Source organism: Petaurus breviceps, unplaced genomic scaffold (assembly GCF_028583685.1).
Source record: "Petaurus breviceps papuanus isolate PSGF00001 unplaced genomic scaffold, PetGlider_PUasm1.0 91133, whole genome shotgun sequence".
Classification (NCBI taxonomy): domain Eukaryota; kingdom Metazoa; phylum Chordata; class Mammalia; order Diprotodontia; family Petauridae; genus Petaurus; species Petaurus breviceps.
Window position 1 is genome coordinate 90587182 of NW_027187419.1, and position 23057 is coordinate 90610238.

Below are 23057 nucleotides of genomic sequence, written 5' to 3' on the forward strand. Positions count from 1 at the left end.
GAGAGAGAGAGAGAGAGAGAGAGAGAGAGAGAGAGAGAGAGAATGAAGATTTTTCTAGGGGTGAGAGACAGTTTCCATTTGCTTGCAAAGAATTGGGCACAAAGTATATTTAGAGTAGGTAAAGATTCCCTGTTTTTCTATAAATTGATTGACTAGTTTGAAGTACTACCATAGTCAATAAAATAATAGCGTTAGAAAAATGACTTTCTGATGCTTTGTATTTTCTTTATGACAATTGCAGTGCAGAGAAACTTTTAATGACTATCTCTCTGCCACCTTAATGGGCAAATCTGTGTGTTTCAGCAAACTGACCTCCCTTAGTTTATCCTGTTTGTCCTGTGGCTATTCACCTCAAGACAACATTGGCTCAAAACAGAGTAGACACTTAGCTTGTGAATTTCTTTTGAGAAACAGAGGAGGACTTGTCTAAAAAAAAAGCTAAGGTAATGTTGGATTAACCACTTGACCATCCAACTATATGTAATGTGCTTTTGGTTTCAACTTTAAATGACATATTTAATGAGGTGAAGATTGTTCAAAAAATAACATGAAGTGAAGACTATTCAATGATTTTCTGTGAATTTTTATTGTCTTGATGGAACTTCCTCTTTCCCTCCTCCTTCCTTCCATCCTTGCTTTCTTCCCTTCCATCCTTGCTTTCTTCCTTCTTTCTCTTTCTTTTTTTTTCCTTTCTTCCTTCCTCCCCCTCCCCCCTTTACCCAGCTTGGAAGTATGCCAACTACTTTTTGACTCAATACCAATACTAACCATTGTAGGGGCATGAATCTCTTTCATTTCTGAACTAGGCCTATTTGCCCTTCTCTAGGCAGCCTGGTACCCTCGATAAACCCAGATGTTTACTGTGTTGGTCCTGGATTTATTGTGGATACCCAATCAGCTTTGTATACTGCATCTCAGAACTCTTGGATTCACCAGTTCCATCCTTCCTTGTAGCAGGGATTAATTATAAGCATGTTCTACCACATTCAGTTTGTTTTCTTTCTTTTGAAAGCACACCATCTTAAAATATATGTAACCAGGAATGCAACATATCCCTGCAGTAATGAGGCAGTATATTTGGTGCTTTTAGTCTCTCTCTTTGTGTAAAAATGATGAATGTCATCTTTTATTTGTACCCGTAGAAAATGTTTTGAGTCCCAGATTTTTAAGTATGCTGCGTGTAATTATAGGTATTTATCCCCCGACCAACATTAATATACACATCCTAACCTAGAGGCTTCTGCAAACAAGGAAGCTGGTGTTTTGTGCTGAGGTACCTTGTCTGACAGGCCACAGATTTACATTTCAGGCCAAAGGAAAGATGGTGATTTTCACTAGACGCTGCAATTTTCTTGCTTTCCTGGTTTGACAGAGTCCAAGTGTATTGACCTTCAGGACATGGTGCAGAACTCATCTCTTCCACCTGGCCTGCCCAAGGAAGTAAAGATATGCTCCTAGAATACTGTTGCTATGGTTAGTTTAATTTTAATTTATTGCAGAGATGGTTTTATGCATATGATTTTATAACTGTGCATGCACCTAGAGACCTCTGAAGGTCAAATAAATAATAAATGCTCATTAAGTGCTTGGTGTCTTTGCTGAGACTGGCCAACAAAGGTGCCTGTGGTGGTACTTTCATGTGGACAAGAAGGACCTATGTCAAGTAGGACCTAGGCCTGAAATGACCACATCATTTAACTTAGCATCACCTGAAAATTATGGGAGAGTAATGTCGTTTCAGCCACTGATAACAGGTCCAGACTAAAACTGGAGATTACTTGTAGCTTAAAAACAACAATTGGCTAATATATTCTATGACTAATTTTCTGAATTCCTCTTTGTCATATGCATGGGTGTATGCATGTATGCAAAAAACAGAGAGTCTGTGTGTAAGATGGGGTGGAGGCAGAAAAAAGAAGAGACAGGGATAGAAAAGAGTTGGTATTCCCTCATTCCTGTTGCTACCCTTATTGAAAAGAGGAGCTTCTCCTAATGACATAGAAGGATTCCTTCAGTATAATTTGATAAACTTTTTATTCAGCACTACTTTGTTTCACATACTGTATCAGATGCTGGAGATTTAGAAACAAAAATAAAATTGTTCCTGTCCTCAAGAGCTTATATTTTCCTGGGGTAGGGGATGGGAGAAGAGTCGGTACAGCATGATCACAAATAAGTTAATGCAAAGTATATTCAAAGCAACATGAAGCAATTTCCTTAGGTATAACTTCCAGGTGAGGAAAGAAACTGAGAGCATAAATAAGGACCACATGATGCAGTGGCATGGCTGTCACAGGACAATGCTGTACAAACTCTTGGCATGGTAGAAACCCAGCAGCATGGTGAAGTGGAAGGACTGTTGGATTTGGAAGCAGATGGCCTGGCTTGAATCCTAGCTTTGTTACTTATCACCTGGGTGGCTCTGCACAAGTCACCTGACCTCTCTGGGGTTCAGGAATTCAGTTTTGTTGTTGTTTTTACCCATAAATTGAGTGGTTTGGACTAAATGGCTTCTAGGGTCCTTTGCATTTTATAAATAATAATCCTGAAGTCAGTCCCATGAAGGGAAAAAATGGTATGCTCATCTTTAGATATGAATGATTTTCTTATTCCCTTGTGCATTGTGTTGACTGCTCTCCTCCAACCAGAGGTCAGGCAGAAGTTAATACTGACTAATATTCTCTACAACTTGAGATTGGGCTGGTAGAGGGGAATGGAAGAGACTTAGAGTGACCAGCCTCCCCTCCACTCCAAGGAAAAGGATGAAGCATAGCCCTTCTACAAAGAACAGAGCCTAATGCACTGAAAGAAAAAAAAAAGAGGATAGCAAATAACAGTTTTGGCTAATAGCTATAATTTCACATAAGAGCATGAACTATTACTTAAGTGGGATTTGCTACTTTACAATCAGCATGGATATGCCATCCCCTATTCTAAGCATGGGGTCCTGTTAATTCATTTTAAAAACATTTTATGATCTTATTACTCAAGTCTCAGGGCATGGATCCTGCTCCATAACCTAAACATATTTATAGCTAAGAAAAGAAATCTGAAGTTGGAACCAATTCTGTTTATTTAATTAGCTTGGAAACAACCATAAACTTCCTCAGTTTTCCCAGAAGAGAAGAAAAAAAATCTTTTTTTTTTCAATTTTAATAGGAAAGGTTTATTCTTAGAAGAAAAAACAGTGAGTCAATTATTTCATTATTTATTTGGAAAATTTGTAGGAAGTATTTTCTTTGTTTAAGAAATATTGCTAATCCTGTGTATAGATAGCAATAAGAAACATGGTGTGTGATTCAGAGAATCCCTTTCCTAATTTCTAATTTTTCATAATTGGTTATTTTTGTGTCAGCCAATTTTCACATTTCCCAAACAAAACCTTAAGTAGATCATACAAGTAGTTCTAATTAGCTTATATATGTCATGACTTGGTTATTCCTCTTTTGTATGTAGGCCTTCCCACAAAAGCCACCCCAGGTTCAAGGTTCTTGATGGTTTCACATCAGTGAAAGCCAACCTCACAAACCACCCACTTATGTTTACTTTTACTAGTCCACCAAATGACAGAAACTAGTTTAAAGCAAAGTTATTCATTGAAATAGCATATTAAGAAAAGTGACAATAAAATTTTCTCTCCATACACTCTGGACCCCCCTCTCCCACAACAACATAAACAATGAATCAGTCCTTTAACAGGCATCTATTAAGTACCAATATTCTAGGCACTGTAATTGTTCTTGATCTAAATCCTAGATCCTGGAGCTAAAGGAGCTTATACTCCATTGGGGGAGGAAAATGTACCAATATAAGCATACTCAAATTGTATACCAAATAGATCAAGGTAGTTTTTTTTGTTGTTGTTTTGTTAGAAGGCATTAATCTCTATGGGAATTGTGAAAGGTTTCAAATAGAATTGGCACTTGAGCTAAATTTCAAAGAACACTAAAGAAGCTTAGGTGAGAAAGGAAGGCTTCCCTGGAATGGAGGACAGTGAGTAAGTACTAAGGCATGGAGAGGAGACAGAGTATCATGTGTAAGGAACACATATGGTACATAAAGGGAAGAAGTCCATACTTACACAAAGTTGGAAAAGTCCCTTGGACCAAGTTGTGAAGGTCTTTAAATGCCAAAAAGAAGAGTTAATATTCAAAGACAGAAGAAATAGGGAGCCAAGGGAAATTATTGAGTTGGTGAGTGATACAGTCAGGACTACTTTTTAGGAGAATCACTTTAGTTGCTATGTAGAAGACAGTTTGGAGAGAGGAGAGAATTATAACAGAGATAACAAATGAAAAACTATTGCAATAGTCTAGATAAGAGATGAAAAGTGCCTGAACTAGAATTGTAGACTGTGGGAATAGAGAGAAGGGAACATCAGTGAGAGATGCTGTGACAGTACAAATGACCAGACTTGGTAACTGATTAGAAATGGTGGGTGAGAGAGAGTGAGAATTTGGGGATGATTGGTTGACTGATAAGATGGTGATGCCTTTGACACCATCAAGGCCAGTTAGATGGGTACACAGGCACAGGGATCATACATGAGGACGTATTAAGGAAATAGATGTGATCAGGATGAATACATATGGAACGATAACTCGTGCCTCTGACCCTGAATGACCCTGACAACTTGGGGTGATATAATCATGTTTCCCTACAGGTTCTGTTCTTGTCAGGGCATTGCCTCAGCTACTCCTGCTGGGTGTTGGATCTCTGTTGCTCCATTTTTCTCTATGGGAGATGTACTCATGACTGTCATCAATCAGGCTGTAGTCTTAAACCAAAGTGCTAAATTTTTCACAATAAGCAGAGGAATTGACATTACCTTTTACCCCACTCTTTTTTCTTTTTAACTTTTAACTCAAGGCTTCTTCTACAACTCTGTTAGGGAAAACATCTCATCTGTGTTTTCTCCATAAGAAGAGAGGTTTTTTTGTTTGTTTGTTTGTTTTTATCAGTCCCTCAGCTCCAAGGACTAAGCTCTCTTGGAACATAGACCAATGAGCCAGATAATGAGAGCCCAGAGGCATTTAGTTTGTCTTTTACATTCAACTTCTTCCAGCTAGTAAGATCAAAATCTTTGTCTCAAGCCTTTATCTGACTTACTGTTAGAGACACTAACTCCCTCTGACAGTCAGTTCCTGACTTTCAACCTGCATTCATTGCTTATCAAACTATTTTGGGGGGAATTATCCCAATGAACAGCCAAGAAGTATGTGGTTTGGAGGTTTTGTATCTTCCCTCTGCTTCTGCCAAACAAATGAGTAGGTAGGAGGAAGGCAAGAACAAAAAGGTTAGGTATCTCCATTGGTAGACTCCTACTTTTCAATCCATTTTTTTATACATAAAAATACTTTAAAAGGTCTTTTAGCTTGGAAATAACCATAAAAGGTCTTTCTCAAGCAACAAAACTCCTAGGTTTAGAGCCATCCTCCATGTATATCTTTTACTTAGAAATGGGCCATCCACAAATAGCCAAGCCCTTTGAGCATCACAACATTCTCAGCCTATTGCATATCCAGCTGGAGGCTCACAGCAGGGTTTTCTTTTCTTTTTGCTTTTTTTCACCTTTCTCACTACGAGGATAGCAAAAGAAACTAGATGCTCAGATAAAACTGAGTATTCATTACAAAAGGCTTGAGCAGTCAAAATCTGTCTCTTTTTCCTAATGGTAATAGAGGTAAGAATAACTCTAAGCCTCTGTGTGGATATCCATTCTAAGGATTAGGTATATTCTCATTAGTTAGTCCCACTATAACAGCTCCATTCCATTTCCTCTGCATAAGTCTGGTGAGTCTGGGTTTTCTCTGAGATAAATATGAACCTTTAGTATCTCATTTATACAAGAAGCCAGCATTATCACTTTTGTATGTACAGTTCAAACAAAATGAAAAGGTAGGAAGACTTAGGACAGAAAATTTCCCCTTCCCACTATTTTCTTATCATTATTGACATTAAAAATAAAGATAAATAAAAATTTATTCACTGGAAAAAAAACATATAGTTTTAGAAAACCTCAATGGAGTTGTTTTCTTGGCTCGGAAACAATAGGGTAGAGGAAAACTTGTGAGATAGTGTTGTTGCACTATGGGCCAGAGAAAGAGATTGGACAGGAGTGGGTGGTGACAGCTGACAGGAAAATAGGTTGGCCAACATCTAGGGTCCTTAGGAGAAAAGAAAGTGGTTGAGTGCAAATTGGCCCAAGACCAAATAGGGTTTACATGGTCAGAATGTGTTCCATCCCCCTGTATTCCCCCTCCTCAACTTCGGACTTACTTGGCTATAGTTGCTGCCACAAATTACAGAGGCTGCCACCAGAGGTTTTTAAGGAGCAACATTCCACTTCACATAGTTATAGATGATCAGTATTAGATGCTAGTCTAGGGACTAGAGCACTAAACTTGGATTTAGGACTTGGGTTCAAATCTTACCTTGGTCACTACATTCTGCGTGACCTTGACCATTTCACCTTCCTGTTCCATTGTAAAGTGAGGGGGTTGGATAGATGAGCTCTAAATTCCTTTCTAACTGTCAATGAAAGACCTTTTGATGAGAGTGGGTAATCAAGAATGAGGAGTTTTCACACCTGTCAGATTGGCTAACATGACAACACTGGAAAACTAAAATGTTGGAAATGTGGGAAAATTGGAACATTAACACATTGTTGGTGAAGTTGTGAATCGATCCAATCATTTTGGAGATCAGTTTGAAATTATACCCTAAGGGATATAAAATGTGCACACCATTTGACCCAGCAATACCACTTCTAGGGCCATATCCCAAAGAGATCATACAAATGGGAAAAGAACCCACATGTACAAAAATATTTATAGCATCTCTTTTTGTGGTGGCAAATAACTGGAAATTCAGGGGGTGCCCATCAATTGGGGAATCACTGAACAAGCTGTGGTATAGGAATGTAATAGAATACTGTTGTGCTATAAGAAATGGTGAGTAGGCAAACTTCAGCAAAACCTGGAAAGACTTATATGAACTGATGCTGAGTGAAGGGAGCAGAACCAGGAGGACATTGTACATAGTTACAGCCACATTGTTCGATGATTGACTTTGATAGACTTGACTTTTCTCAGCAATGCAAGGTTCTAAGAACTCCAAAAGGCTCATAATGGAAAATGCTATCCACATCAAGAGAAAGAATTATGGATTCTGAATGCAGATTGAAGCATACTGTTTGTTTTGTTTTGTTTCTTCTTTCTAGGGGTTCGTTTCATTTGTTATAATTCTTTGCAACATGACTGATGTGCAAATATGTTTAATATGAATGTATATGTAGAGTCTATATCAGATTGCATGCCTTCTTAGGAAGGGAGGAGGGGACTGAGAGGGGAATTTTGGAACTCAAAACTTGTGGAACTGAATGTTGTAAACTAAAAATAAATATATATTTTTTGAAAGAGTGAGGGAGTTTTGCATGGTAGATAGAGAGTGGACCTCAGAGGCAAGTAAGTTTAAATCTTGTCTCTTATATGTTTTGACTGTGTGACCTTGGGCAAGTCAATTAACTACATAATGCCCCTACCAAAGGTGGAAAGTGGTCTTCAGTGAGAATGAACATGGAATCAAGGTTACCTACTGCACTGATGGTAAATTATTCAACTTGAAAAGGCTACAAGCCAAGAGTAAACGAATTTTGATAAAGAGTTTTTGTTTGCAGATGATTGTGCACTCAATGTAGCCTCTGAAGCTGAGATGCAACAAAGTATGGAATGATCCTCTGCAATTTATGTTAATTTTTATCTAACAATTAACACCAAGAAAGCACAGGTGCTCCACTAGCCAGCACCACACTAGCCATACGTGGGACCATAAGTTACAGCAAATGGAGAAGTTTTAAAGACCGTGGATAAGTTCACTTACCTTGGCAATAGACTTTCCAAGGATGTACACATTAATAATGAGGTTGAAGCATACATTGCCAGAGCTAGCTCAGCGTTTGGGAGACTTCAAAGGAAAGTGTAAGAGATGAGGTATTAGACTGACTACCAAACTGAAAGTCTACAGAACTGTTATACTGACTTCATTGTTGTATGCCTGTGATAAGACAGGACAACATAGAAGACATGGAGATCCTTTCTCTAGCTCAATTGACAAGCACTCAAACTCTGCTGCACAGAGGTCAACTGCTATGGACTGTCCCCACTGTACAAATGCCAAACTTACACTTGCTTAAAAGAGTATTTTACAGAAAATTCGCACAAGACACATGCTCACATAGTGGTCAGAAAAATTGATACAAGGACACCCTGAAGGTTTCTCTTCAGAACTTTGGAATTGGCTGCACAACACGGGAGACACTGACACAGGACCACCCAGCACGGTGAACTGAAGTAGCTCAAAAGAAACTCAAGATGAGCAAATTTAGAAAATTCACCCAAAATGTTCACTTGGACTATCTGCACCCAACCGGTGGCAGAGCTTTCCGAACTTGTATTGGTCTGATCAGCCACCGCCACACACTGTACTTTGATTCTATCGTGGTGATGTCATTCTGGTCCTCATCAAGAATGAAGGACAAAAACCAACCAACCAACTTATGCTCCCACAAAATTCTCAAAGAGTAAGTTGCAGAGAAGGGGCTTATCTGTATCAGTAAGGAGAATTTATCACCCCAAACTCCTCATATTGACAAAATTATAGCTACTCTTTAAAAAAAACACTAAGCTGACTTTTCTTCACTTAAACTAGAATCATATGACAAACTTTTCAGAATTAGATACAGTGAGTTTTCCCTAATGAAAAATATTTTTAGCATTAATTGCAAATTTCAACTCCCCCCCCACTTTTATAGAGAATCAGCATATGAGAAATAACCATGGGAGACTGGACAAATCCTGTCCTCTGACCAGCAATCCCCCTCTCCTGTGGATTTTGGCTCAACTCACTGTCAATATTTTCTGGTAATATTTTTCTCACTTACTGCTACATCATTCACAGGGTTCAGAGTTTTCCAGAACTATAACACTTCAAGCCTTACCATGCTTTCTCAGCATTATTTGTATTTTAAATTACTTGAATTGTTGTAGTCAATCACAGTGAAGCACAGAGGACAATGTTGTTGATTCCAGGCAATATATGAAGCAGGACAGAGCTCTGAGCACCTCCTTCAACAGAATTTCCCAAATGTTCCTCTAACTTGCCAACTTTCTCAAACTCATACCCAGAAAAGGCTGACTTCTTACTTTTTAATTGACCAAGTTCTGGAAGTTTTTTCTAAAAAAATTGTTTATTGATGAAAATTGATATTTAATCCTTAAAGCTCAATTGATAGGATGGTTATTTGTAGTGTTTTTTTTTCTTTTCTGAATTTTATCCATTTTGTGTAAGCCTCTTGATTTATATGGCCTTTTTGAAGAAATACTGTTGGCTTCACAGATGAGACTTGTAGACTAATATTCAGATCACACATCTAAAACAAGAGTTCTTAATCTTATGCCTGAACTAATTTTTAAAAATAAAATTTAATATAATAGATTGGATTTTATTTTAGGCATTAGACAAGGAGTTTGCTAGATCTATTTTACTCTGTTGTATAGACATAACATCATGGCATCTATGTTACTCCTTAGATCATTACTTTCACTTTATGGTCTTTTATGGTCCAGCCAAATGGGCCATGTTTGTTGCATCTCATATACAATGTTCTATCTCCTTTATCTGGACCTTTCCATAGTTTATCTCCTATGCTTGGAAAGTGTTTCCTCCTCCCCTCCAACTCTTAGAATCTTACATTTCTTCATAGTTAAGTTCAAATGACACATCCCATTTAATGCCTTCATTTATCCCCAGGTATTAGCATTCCCTTCATTTGCATTCAGTGTGTGTTTACATATATGTATATATATACATATACATATGTGTGTATGTACATGATGATTTCTCAAAATAGAAGATAAATACTCCTTGAGAGTGGAGTCTGTCTCATTTTTTAATATAGGTTGTAGTTCTCAGTACAGTGCTGGACAGTGCAAATCTCTTAATAGAAATTTGAATGATTGATGAAGTATCTAATAGTTAGATCATACTCTGATATACCTAACTTTCACAGGTTTTGTATATTTGATTTTTCTTACTTCTAGGATGGTGTTAGTGTACCACACAGTATTTCTGTCTCTGTGTCTCCTTTCCTTTTTTCCTTTCCTCCTTTCCTTCTTTCTTTTCCTCCTTTCCTTCTTTCCTTTCCTTCTTCCCTTTCCTCCTTTCCTTCCTTCCTTCCTTCCTTCCTTCCTTCCTTCCTTCCTTCCTTCCTTCCTTCCTTCCTTCCTTTTTCCTTTCTCCCTTTCTTTCATTATTTCTTTCTCTCTCTGTCCCTCTTCCCCTTTCTCTGTCTCTCTCCTTCTGTCCCATCTCCTTCTCCCTGCCTTCTCTTTCTTCTTGATTTTAGTCCTTTCTTTCTTTTTGCATCAGTTTGTTATGTCTATAAACAAAAGGAAATGGTGTCTTGCCCTCATGGTATTATCAGCAAATGAGAGTCAGTCCTATTATTGTAATGCCCTTATCTGCTATCTCTCTGGTGGAGGGTGCTATCAGTGTATGTCCTTACTGGACAGTTTTAAAGGCAAGCTATAGGATAATTTTTATATCGTTAAATCAATAGTTTTTTAACCTCTATATATTTCTTCCAACTCATTCCTGGTGCTATAGGATGTTACTGCTTTGGACTACTATTATAGCATCTCTACTACAGCAAGCAATTCTCTTGCTATGGTGATTATACCCAAAGGGTCATTATTGGACAGCTATTTAAACAACTGTGGCATTCATATCTGTGTATCAACCAGAGAGTGCTAGAAACAATCCTTTTACTGCCTCTTTTGCCACTACCAGAGAAATAGACTAATTGAGTATACATTGTGATGCTCATATTAAGTAAAATAATTCTCTAGTTAATTTTAGAAAAAGAAAAAAAGCAATTTAAATCTGAAAGTAAGTTAGAGTTCAGGTAAGATGAATTAAAACCTATTCCTACTCAATTTACTAATAAAAAAAACCATTTATTGATCAACTACTTAGTTTTAGGAACCATTCTAACTGCTATGGGGGATTCACAAAAGGTACGTGATTCATTCCCTTCTCTCAAGAAAATTATCTGGTGGGAAAGATGGTATAATATAACATTTATGTATATACATGAAAATTTGAAAAAATCATATTGCTGAAAAATTTGAAGTAATGTAACTTAAATTACTTTGGGAGGGAACCAAGTAAGACTAGAAAAAAAATGTGCTAGATTTTGGTTCATAATATAATGTGGCAAAAATAAAAAATGAACTAAAAGATAAATATGCTAAATATAATGTATTGTGACAAAGTTGAATGCAAATTGACCTCCGATTTGTGCCTGTCCATTGCTGAAAAAACTGAATGCTGTTAGGGGAAGAGACATTTTGTAATAAGGTCCAAGGAAGTAGAGTATGTGTCTAAATTGGTTGAGAAGTGCAGTTCTTCTTGTTCCATACTCACTTCTAGGCTCACAGTTCAGACATATAATGAAAGACCTGGTGGGTGTGCAGTTTTTGAGTGGTATGATCACTGGCACATATTTCAATATTTAAATAGATATATTGCCTCCTCACTTTGTAGTCATCTCTTTAATTGTACAGATCACAACTGATCTCTGCCTTCTCATTCTGTAGGAAGTTCATCCACAGCCTCCCATAAATCCTCCTTAAGAAAGCCTATGCAAAATGCCAGATGTCCTCCTCTAATATTTATTGAGTTCAAGTGCAAAATATGGGCTAACTAGTCTATATGTTATCCCTCACTCCTGCTGAACTATGAGCCTATCTCCCTTTCTCATCATATGTTTCTTGGATCATATATTTTATGCCACTACTTGTGTATAAGTCATCGTTGTAATATACTGCAGTTTACACATGCCTACCTTCCCAGTGTTCTTTAGGTCTCTTGCAATTTTGATTCTTTAGAGAGGATGTAGCTAGGTGGCATAGTGGATAGACTGCTAGGCCTGGAGTCAGGAAGACTTATCTTTCCAAGATTAAATCCAGCCTCAGATACTTACAAACCTGTGTGACCCTGGGGGAGTCACTTAACACTGCTTGCCTCAGTTTCCTCATCTGTAAAATGAGCTGGAGAAGGAAATAGCAAACCATTCTGTTACCTTTGCCAAGAAAACCCCAAATAGGGTCATGAAGAGTCTGAAATGACTGAACAACAACAATAACAACATAATGATACTTTGCCATATGACATTCTCTCCCTTTCCCCCTCCCCAAATACTAGCATAAAATATTAGGTTTTTGCATTAAGGAATAACTTAGAATCTCTGAAAGCACGATGTAATGTCCTAAAGGTAATTTATTTTCACTCTTTCTCCCATTCAATTCTGTACTCAGGTCATCGTCCATCCATAGAAAAAGCCATCTGCATACTTTGCTTTCACTTCTTTGCCTCACTCTCACTCCTAAGTTATTTACAACCTGTCTTCCAACTCTACCACTGTAAGGTCAGCAACAATTAGGTCATTGTTGAATCCTCTCACCTTGTCTCAGTTCTCTTTATATATCTGTAACACTGTTGACCAACCTCTCCTTGATACTCTACTGTTCCTGGGCTTTTGTGAAATTGTTCTCTTCTGGATCTTCTCCAACATATCAGATTGATCCTTCTCAGTCTTCTTGTGACCAATCAATAAGCATCCATTAATCATTCAATATGTGCCAGACACTGTGATAGGTGCTGGAGATACAACAACAAAAATAAAACTTCCTGCCCTCCAGGAACTTACACTCCATCAGGTGGCAGAACATGTACATAAATAAATACATAGCTATATAATACTGGTTTTTAAAACACTAATTTGTTTTGATGTGATTGATATATCATGAAACAATTCGAGCATTTGGTTATGCATAATTTTATCAGTGAGAAACAGGGAGAATAAAGAAAACTCAATGGGGCAGCTAGTTGGTGCAGTGAATAGAGCAGCAATGAACAGAGAACCAGCCCTGGAGTCAGGAGGACCTGAGTTCAAATCCAGCCTCAGACACTTAACACTTACTATCTGTGTGACCTTGGGCAAGTCACAACCCCCAATTGTCCTGCTTTCCCCCTCCAAAATAAAAAGAGATAAAAGAGAAAACTCAATCTACAATTTATAATCTGCAACCTTTCTAATGCTCACTTCCACAGGGAGAAAAAGATTCAGGTGTTTTGCAAGATAAAGTGCCATATCTACATGTCTTCCAGAGATGTAGGAGCTTTGGAGGTCTGCTCCCCCAGTCAAGCATTTCACCTTCTATTCTTTGCCCACTTTCCACCGATGGCTGGAGGTGAGGATGGGGTATTGGAAACCAGGGTGAGATGCAGCCCAAAGTTGTGGATGAAATACCCATGCAAAGTCAAACATTTGATTCCAATGATTTGGTTTCCCTCTCCAGTGTTGGCAATTAAAGATGTAAAATCAGTTGTCCAGAAATATAAGCTTTCCAGACTTTTGTTCTCTTACAGTCCTAGACAGACAAAGCTTAAATAAGAATTTTTCCTAGTTTTGGTCTAAGGATGTGAAATATTTAGGATCAGCAAAAGCTAGTTCCAGAGTAGATATGAATTTCTGCCTTGGTCCTTTTGTAGTCTGTCATTATTTCAGTTGTATCTGATTCTTAGTGACCTTATTTGGATTTTCTTCACCATGATACTGGAGTGGTTTGTCATTTCCTTCTCTAACTCATTCTATAGATAAGGAACAGAGGCAAACAGGGTTAAACGACTTTCCCAGAGTCACACAACTAGCAAATATCTGAGGCCACGCTTGAATTCAGGAAGACTAATCTTCCTGACTCCAGGGCCAGCCCTCTATCCACGGCAACACCTACCTGCCCACCTTCCCTATACCTTTACCTCCTGGAGCTCCTGAGGAACAGGGATGACATAAGCTCATGTTCTTCCTAGGGTGATATGGGGGTAGAGGTTCCATTCATTGGGAACTCAACCCATGGAATTCAGCACTTCCTCTGATAAACTCCAAGGGACTAAGAAGAAAATAAACACAGGCAGCAAAACATAAATTTTATTTACCTATTATAGAAGTCAATGATGCGTGCACCAGAAGTTTGGAGTGTTCTACTAACTACTGTGGACCAAAAGACTGAGTTAAAATAGAGAGAATCTTTTTTTTTAATCCAATCGACTTTTTGAGTGGAGAGGTAGATATATTATATTAAAGATAATAGGAGCAGTTAGGTGGCACAGTGGAGATGGAGCACTCAGCCTGATGTCAGGAAGAACTGAGTTAAAATCTGTCCTCAAACACTTAATAGGTATATGACCCTGGGCAAATCACTTAACCCTGATATGCTTCCCTTTCCTCATCTGAAAATAGGTATAATAGCACTTACCTCCCAGGGTTGTTGTGAGGGTCAAATTGTAAACAAATTTACCGTGTTTCCTCGATAATAAGACCTATTCCGAAAATAAGCCCTCCCCTTACTGTGTAAGATTCCTCTAAAATAAGCCCTCCCCCGAAAATAAGCCCGATTGAGATTGCTACTGTAGTGAAGGTGCTACATTACGGTACCCTCTGTATGCACCGTCCCCCCCCCCCCCAGCCCCAATGAAACACACAGCGCTCTCTGAGCTGCATCCAATCAGAGCTGCAGCAGTGACCGCGTCATCCTGTTCTTCCCCAGTGATTTGCTTATTGAATAAAGGTACATTTTTTTGTTCACATTTACCTGTTTATTAAAATTGCTGTCAATGGTCATTAAAATAAGCCCTCCCCTGAAAATAAGCCCTCTGGTGTTTTTCTGTCCAAAAAAAAAATAATAAGACAGTGTTTTATTATCGGGGAAACACGGTAGGACAGTGCCCGGCACATAATAAGGACTATATAAATGTTAGCTAGTAAGAGTAGTAGTGGTAGTAGTAGTAGTAGTAGTAGCAGTAGTAATTAGTAGTAGTAGTAGACTTCAGTTCAGTAATATAGAACACATTTTGTCATAGAATGCTTAGTTATTTCTAATCTAGGGAATACTGGGATTTGGGATTCTTTCAAATATAAGTGTTAAACTGAGAAGAGGTTGTCAGTGCAAAAACTCTCACATGCAAGCTATTTCTACCCAATTCAATAGAAAGTAATAAAAAATTCTGAAATATTTGTCTTGAATGAGAACACAGAAAACAGTGGCCAGTTGATCCTTCAAATCTATGTCAATCCTACTAGTGCCAGTCCCAGTCATATGGAAGTGTTGCCCTTACATTTGACCTGGCATTCCAGGAGCCCCATGTGATCCTTTCCCTAGTCCTTACATCCTGATTCACAGTGCTTCAGCACAAATCTTTCAACAACACTTATGACCAACTTTTCATCTATACTGGAACTTTCTTAACTGTAGCAATTCTCAAGATGTCAATAAAAGTCTCCCTCTCACCCACTGTAGTTATAATATCTGAAATGGTGATTAAATAATGTATTTCTGATAACATATCAAGGCTATTTATGTAAAAAAAAAACTTAAGTAACATGGCTCAGGGTAAAAGGCTTCACCATTCTGAATGTTACCCATTATGAGCAAAAACAATAAGTTTTTGTTGGTGATTCCAGAGTGTGAGATAAGTGAGGGTGAGGAGTGGAAAGGAGGGAGTTGCCATCAACTGCCTCAGTGACAGGAAAGAGATGGAACTTCCTCTTTGGTGAAGAAGAAAATGACCACCCACAACAGTTACAATACCCCTCACTTCTGAAGAGATTGACTTTCTGTTATCTTAAGTTTGGAGCCTATATTTTTCTCTCTTTGTTAAAGGGGAAACAAGTATATTCTGTGTCATCTTTATATTACTTCATCCACTCATAAGTGGAAAAAAAATCCCAAATATTTCATTCTAGTAATTCTTGGCTACTTAGTCAGCCAATTGGAAGCTACAAAATAAAAGCTTTGTCTTTTCTTCTGTGTTCTTACACTCACAGTTGTTGGTGAAAATCCAAAAGATGGAATTTTTTTTGAAAGGAGAGAGAACCTTAACTCTGTCTGCATCATTTCCTTTCAGTTTCTGCTTTCACACTGGACTCCCCCACTCCCTGACCCCCCTGACCCCCCCACACACATTGTATGCAATTGCTGAAGAGGTCTGAGAGAAGTAGCCTGTGTGTGCTCAGGAACAGCTTTTGAGTCTTCCCTATATGTCTCTTTCACCTGCTAAGATGCTCTACTGACCCACAATGCAATTAAGCAGTAATGTTTTGTAAACCTTCCTATTAAAATGAAATGACCATAATCTACAGAAGTAAGGATCTTCATCCCTTGAGCATTCCACTTTACAGAGCATCTCTGGGCAGGCACAGTGGCTTATTCCTCTCTGGTGTGCTGACACTCTGTGCTCAGGAAGTTTCAGTTTGATTCCAAGCACTGCAAGACAAATTGGGAATCATAAACCCTGGTATATAACAGCGGTTTTCCAGCTCAAAAGGAGATACTCAAGGCAAGGAACAGAGAGAGAGGGCGGGGGAGAGAATCACCTCTTTGTATCCCACAAACCTTTCAAATGTCCTTACAAGGATTTTGAGTGTATTTCTGCCAATATCAGCAATGGTGAAGTTCACCTTCACTACAATCTAATTCCAGCACTAACTGGCAGTCTAGCACTAGTGAAAATAACATTCCGGTTTCCTTTATGACCTTAGTCCCGACATGATAACGGGAGCCCTCAACAACTCATTTCTAGCTTGGAATTCTTGATGGTTTATTTAGTTTGACTGACTGTTGGAGATTGCTATTATGAATACAGTTGCTAGGGAAGGACTGCCATAGTGCTGTTTGGCTTTTAAAGGGGTCAGGATTTTGCAACATCTCAAATAACACTTATGGCTTAATGTCTGCAAACAATGCAGCATTTAACATTTACTATGCATGAAGAGGATCATAGTTCATCATTTATTATTCAAAAATTATGTAAAATATTTTTATGATGGAATATGAAGAATGTGCTCAAAATATTCATGTGGATAAATAACCCATAGTAATTTTATCTTAAAACATCAATATGTAATCAAAGAAACATTGGGGGCTTTGTGTAATGAAACCAATTTTAAATGTTTGAAATTTCTGAACTTTAAAATCTTTTAGGTGAATTGAACTGTTTTGTGTTATTCCCCAAAGTGAACATGTATGTGCCTCTTTACTCAGTGATAGTTTCATCAGCGATAGCAATGAATAGCTTTGTCTTGTCTGTCAAACAGAAGCCCCCAAAGCTCTAGAATTCAAGAGATATGTCTACTGGCCTGATTTTGTCTTCTTCATAAGCTCTGGTATTTTGTCTGACATTTTATAAAGTCCACTGATGATAAACATTGGTACAAATGCAGTTGAGAGATTTGCTGACCCTTTCACCAATGCAACTGTGACATTGAAAGTCAACATGAGGTAAGGTCCATATTCAATGGGATGTATTTTCCTAATTCATGATTTGGGTCTATTTGCTTCTCCCAAACAGAAGATCACCAATATTAAGAGCCCAATTTTAGTGGCAATGGATCTGAATGAGAAAGAGAATGGGATCTCACAATGAATTTTCTATTCACATATCAGAAAAGTGCTGTTGTATGGCTGAGGTGGAATGTGATAGCTTACAAAGAATTAGAAATGAAAATCACTCAGAAAAGCAATGCAAAGGAGCATGTTAGATGTGCACATATTGTATCACATTATAAACAAGGAATTATAAATAAGTAAAGTAAAAAATATCATGAGAAAAATACATAAGCAAGAAAAAAAGAGGATGGACTGTTTATATCGTGAGTATAGGAATAATGGACAGTCTATATGTTCCACTGGTGCCCACACAGTCTCAAGAAAAGGAAGACACCCATTCTTACCCAGAATGTTGGGTAGAAGACCTGTGGTAAACTTTTTAGAGGATAAAAACAGGATTATGTTATATCTGACCTCAGACACTTACTAGCTGTGTGTCCCTGGACAAGTCAATTAACCTTGTTTGCCTCAGTTTCCTCATCTGTAAAATGAGCTAAAGAAGGAAATGGCAAACCACTCCAGTATCTTTGCCAAGTCAGGTCATGATAAGTCCAACATAGGTAAAAAGACTGAACAACAACAACAAAAAAGTCCTTCTTGTCTGACTCAGATACCTCAAAAGAATCCCTTCTGGAATCTACCAATAAAGTGATAATCTAAGTTCCTCTTTAAGACTTGTAATGAAGAAGAACTCTCAGTTTTCTGGAGCAATCCATTCTACTTCTGGTGACCTAAATTATTAGGAAATTCTTCTTTATATTAAGCTTAAAATTATCTTCTTAAAATTTCTACTGATTCTTCAAATTCTAGAGTCAACCAAAACTAATTTATTCTAAATTCTTCTTTGTGATAGTCTCCCAATACTTGAAAATAGCTCTTTTGAGTCTTTCCTTTGGCTTAAATGTTCATAGTTCTTTCAACTGATCCTCATGTGGCATAAATGTGTGGCCGTCCACCACTCTACTCATCTTCCCATAGAATTCTGTAGTTCATCAAAGTTCTCAATAAAATATTTTCCAGATATTATTGAAATATTATAGATGTAGATGGGCCAGGGCATAGTACATTGGGACTACTTCCTTCTTCTTAGAAGTTATGTTTCTATTATTGAAGCCCTAGACAATATTAGATTTTTGGCTTTGCTGTCAAATTTTTGACTCACACTGAACTTGCACTCTACAATTCTATTCCACCCCATCTCCCCACCAGTATCATTTATCAGAGAAATAATTGTCCATTTTTCCCTTCATAAAATTGTGAAACAAAATATTTTTTCAGATAAGTATAAGATTACATCTATTCCTATTAAATTTTGTCTGATGTTCTGACCTGTCAAGATCTCTTGGGATATTAATTTTTATCATGTAGTATATTAGCTATCCCTTCCAGTTTTGGCTGTATATAAAGTAGACAAAAGGAAGTAATATGAAATAAGACTAGATAAGTAGTTTAGAGTAAAATATGGTGGGCTATAAATGCCAGGTAGTGGAGTTTGTATTTTATTGGGAAGGCAATAGGGAGCCATCAGAGACTTCTGACCAGGGAACAGTGTCATATCTGTGACTCACAGGGGTTAATTTAGCAATTGTGTGGAGATTAAATAAAAGAAAAGACTGGCAATAAGAAACCCAATTTAGAGATTGTCGCAATAATCTAGGTGAAAAATTATGTGGGCCTGAACTAAAATGTTATTTACAGGAACTGACAGAAAGGGGATGGATATGAGAGTTATTGTAGAGACAGATGTGATATTAAGCTTTTGACTTGGCAACAGATTGTATAGGGTGCAGGGTGAGGAAGAGAGCCATTAACATTTTTATTCAAATGAGGATATCTCTAGTTCTCTTCCTCTTTGGCAACTGATTCTTTATCTCTTTATGAAGGGATTAAGCTCTATTACTTCTGGGACTCTAGGCTTTGGTGTTCCTGGTGGTACCTGGTGCCAGGCACAGTAGGATGGTCCATTTTATAACAGTTTGATCTGCATGAGTCTGGTCATGTTACTCTCCCATTCAATAAACTCCAATAGCTCACTATTACTTCCAGGATAGAATATAAAATTCTCCATTTGACTTTTTTTCCTTGAAAATTTCTTTTTCTAAAAGTATTTTATTTTTTACCCTAATTACATGTCCAGACAATATTTATCATTCATTTTTTATAAGATTTTGAGCTCCAAAATTTTCTCCCCCTCTCTACTCTTTTGAACACAGTAGGCAATTTGACATGGGTTATATATGTGCCACATATATGTGCCATCATGTAAATGGGATATGCTTTCCTAATTCATGATTTCGGTCTATTTGCTTCTCCCAAAAAGAGTCTGGTTTCATTGGAAATATTTCTATATTGTTCATTGTTATGAAAGAAAAATCAGATTAAAAGGGGAAAAACATGAGAAAGAATAAAGTAAGTGAAAAAAATATTCTTTGATCTGCATTCAGAGTCTATCATTTCTTTATCTGGATGTGGATGGAATTTTTCTTTGTGAGTCCTTTGTACATTTTATTGCTGTGAAGAGCTGAGTCATTCATAATTGATTGTCACTCAATGTTGCTGGTGCTGGATAAAATGTTTTCCTGAATCTGTTTATTTCATTTTGCATCAATTCATACAAGTCTTTTCAGGTTTTTCTGAAATTTACCTGTTCATCATTTCTTATGGCACAATAGTATTCCATTATGTACATATACAACAGCTTGTTCAGGCATTCCCCAATTCATGGTCACCTCTTTAATTTCCAATATTTTGCTACCATGAAAAGGACTGCTATAAATGTCTTTGCACATTTAGGTCTTTTTGCCTTTTTAATGATTTCTTTGGGATGCACACCTAGTAGCACTATTGCTTAATCAAAGGGTATGCACAGTTTGATTGCCCTTTGGGCATATTTCCAAATTGTTCTCCAGAGTAGTTGGATCAGTTCACAATTACACCATCAGTACATTTGTGTCCCAATTTTCCCACACCCCTTCCAACATTTATCATGTTCCTTTTCTGTCATATTAACCAATCTTATAGGTGTGAAGTGGTACTTCAGAGTTGTTTTAATTTGCATTTCTCTAATCAAAAGTGATTTAAGCCTATAGACTGCTTTGATTTCTCCATCTGAAACTGGCTGTTCATATCTTTGGCCATTTATCAATTGAGGAATGACTTGTCTTCTTATAAATTTGACTCAGTTCTCTATATTTTTAAGAAATGAGGTTTATGTCAGAGACTTGCTATTAAAATTGTTCCCAGCTTTTTGCTTTCCTTCTAATCTTGGTTTTATTAGTTTCATTTGTAAAAAAAAAAACCCTTTTAATTTAAGTAAAATTATCTATTTTAAAATTCATAATGCTTTTTATCTCTTATTTGATAATTAATTCTTCCTTTCCCCATAGATCTGACAGGCTCTTCTAATTTACTTATGGTTTCACCCTTTATGTCTAAATCACACATCTGTATTGACTTTATCTTGTTATACAGTGTGAGATGTTGTCCTAGCTTGTGTCCTACTGTTTTCCAGATTTCCCAGCAGTTTTTGTTAAATAGTGAGTTCTTAACCCTAAAACTGGGGTCTTTTGATTTATCAAACACTAGATTACTATGGATATTGACTACTCTGTCTTTTGTACCTAATTTATTCCACTGATCCACTACTCTGTTTCTTAGTGACAATGAGATAGTTTTGATAATTACTGCTTTATAATATAGTTTGATATCTGGTATTGCTAGACCACCTTTCTCTGTATTCTTTTTTTTTTCATTGATTTTCTTGACCTTTTGTTCTCTGTTTGGCTTTTCATGACCTAGTCTCCTAGTCTGATGTTCTGACCTGTCAAGATCTCTTGGGATATTAATTTTTATCATGTAGTATATTAGCTATCCCTTCCAGTTTTGGCTGTATATAAAGTAGACAAAAGGAAGTAATATGAAATAAGACTAGATAAGTAGTTTAGAGCAAAATATGGTGGGCTATAAATGCCAGGTAGTGGAGTTTGTATTTTATTGGGAAGGCAATAGGGAGCCATCGGAGACTTCTGCCTAGGGAACAGTGTCATATCTGTGACTCACAGGGGTTAATTTAGCAATTGTGTGGAGATTAAATAAAAGAAAAGACTGGCAATAAGAAACCCAATTTAGAGATTGTCGTAATAATCTAGATGAGGAGCCAGATAAAGAGAAGTCAGACAGGCAGAGGTAGGGATAGAATCATGGAAACCTAGAAAGGAGAGAGTAGCTTGGAAAGGAAGGTAATCATCAATACCAAATGCCAGAGAGAGGTCAAAAAGGATGAGGACTGAGAAAAGGAAATCATATTTAGAAATCCTTGGTAATTTTAAAGAGAACAACTTCATTTGAATGATGATGCCAGAAAGCAGATTGAAGAAGATTTAAAAATATCAATTAATTAATTAATTAATTAATTTTTAGTTTTCAACATTCATTTCCACAAGATTTTGAGTTATAATTTTTCTCTCCATGTTTCCCCTATCCCCCACTCCAAAATAGCAAACGTACTGAATACTCCTTCCCCTAATCTTTTCTCTCTTATATACTTCCTCATCACCCTCCTAACTTTCTAGTAGGGCAAGATGGATTTCTATACACCAGTGTCTGTATAGCTTATTTCCTAGTTACATATAAAAAGTTTTTCTTAAACATTTGTTTTTAAAACTTTGAGTTTCATATTTTTTCCCTTCTTCCCTCCTCACCCACCCCCCACTGGGAAGGTAAGCAATTCAATATAGGTTGTACATGTGTAGTTAGTTACCCAAATCCTTTCCATGGTAGTTATAGTGTGAAAGACTAACTATATTTCCCTCCATCCTATCCCACCCCCACTTATTCTATTTTCTCCTTTTTCCCTTTTCAAAAATGCTTGCTTCTAACTACCCTCTCCCCCAATCTGCCCTCCCTTCTATCATCCCCCCACTTATCCCCTATGCCATTATTTTCTTGTAGGGTAAGATACCCAATTGAGTGTGTATGTTATTCCCTCCTTAAAGCAAATTCAATGAGAATAAAATTGTCTCATTCCCTTTCACCTTCCTGCTCTTCTCCTCCATTTTAACAATATTTTCTTGCCTCTTTTATAGGAGATAATTTACCCTAATCTATCTCTCCCTTTCTCCCTCTCCCAATAAATTCCTCTCTCACCTCTTAATTTTATTTTTTAGATATCATCCCTTCATATTCAACTCATCCTTTGCCCTCTGTCTATGTATACATGAACATACATATGCCCATACTTACATATATTTATATACACATAAACACTCCTATACATACATATATGTGTGTGTATGTGTATATATATATATATATATATATATATATATATATATATATATATGTATGTATTCCCTTCAACTATCCTCATACTGAGAAAAGTCTTAGGAGTTACAATGATCATTTTTCCATGTAGGAATATAAATAGTTCAACTTCCATAAACTTCTTATGATTTCTTTTCCCTTTTTACTTTCCCATGCTTCTTATACTTCTTGAACATGGAAGTCAAATTTTCTGTTCATCTTTGGTTTTTTTCATCAAGAATGCTTGAA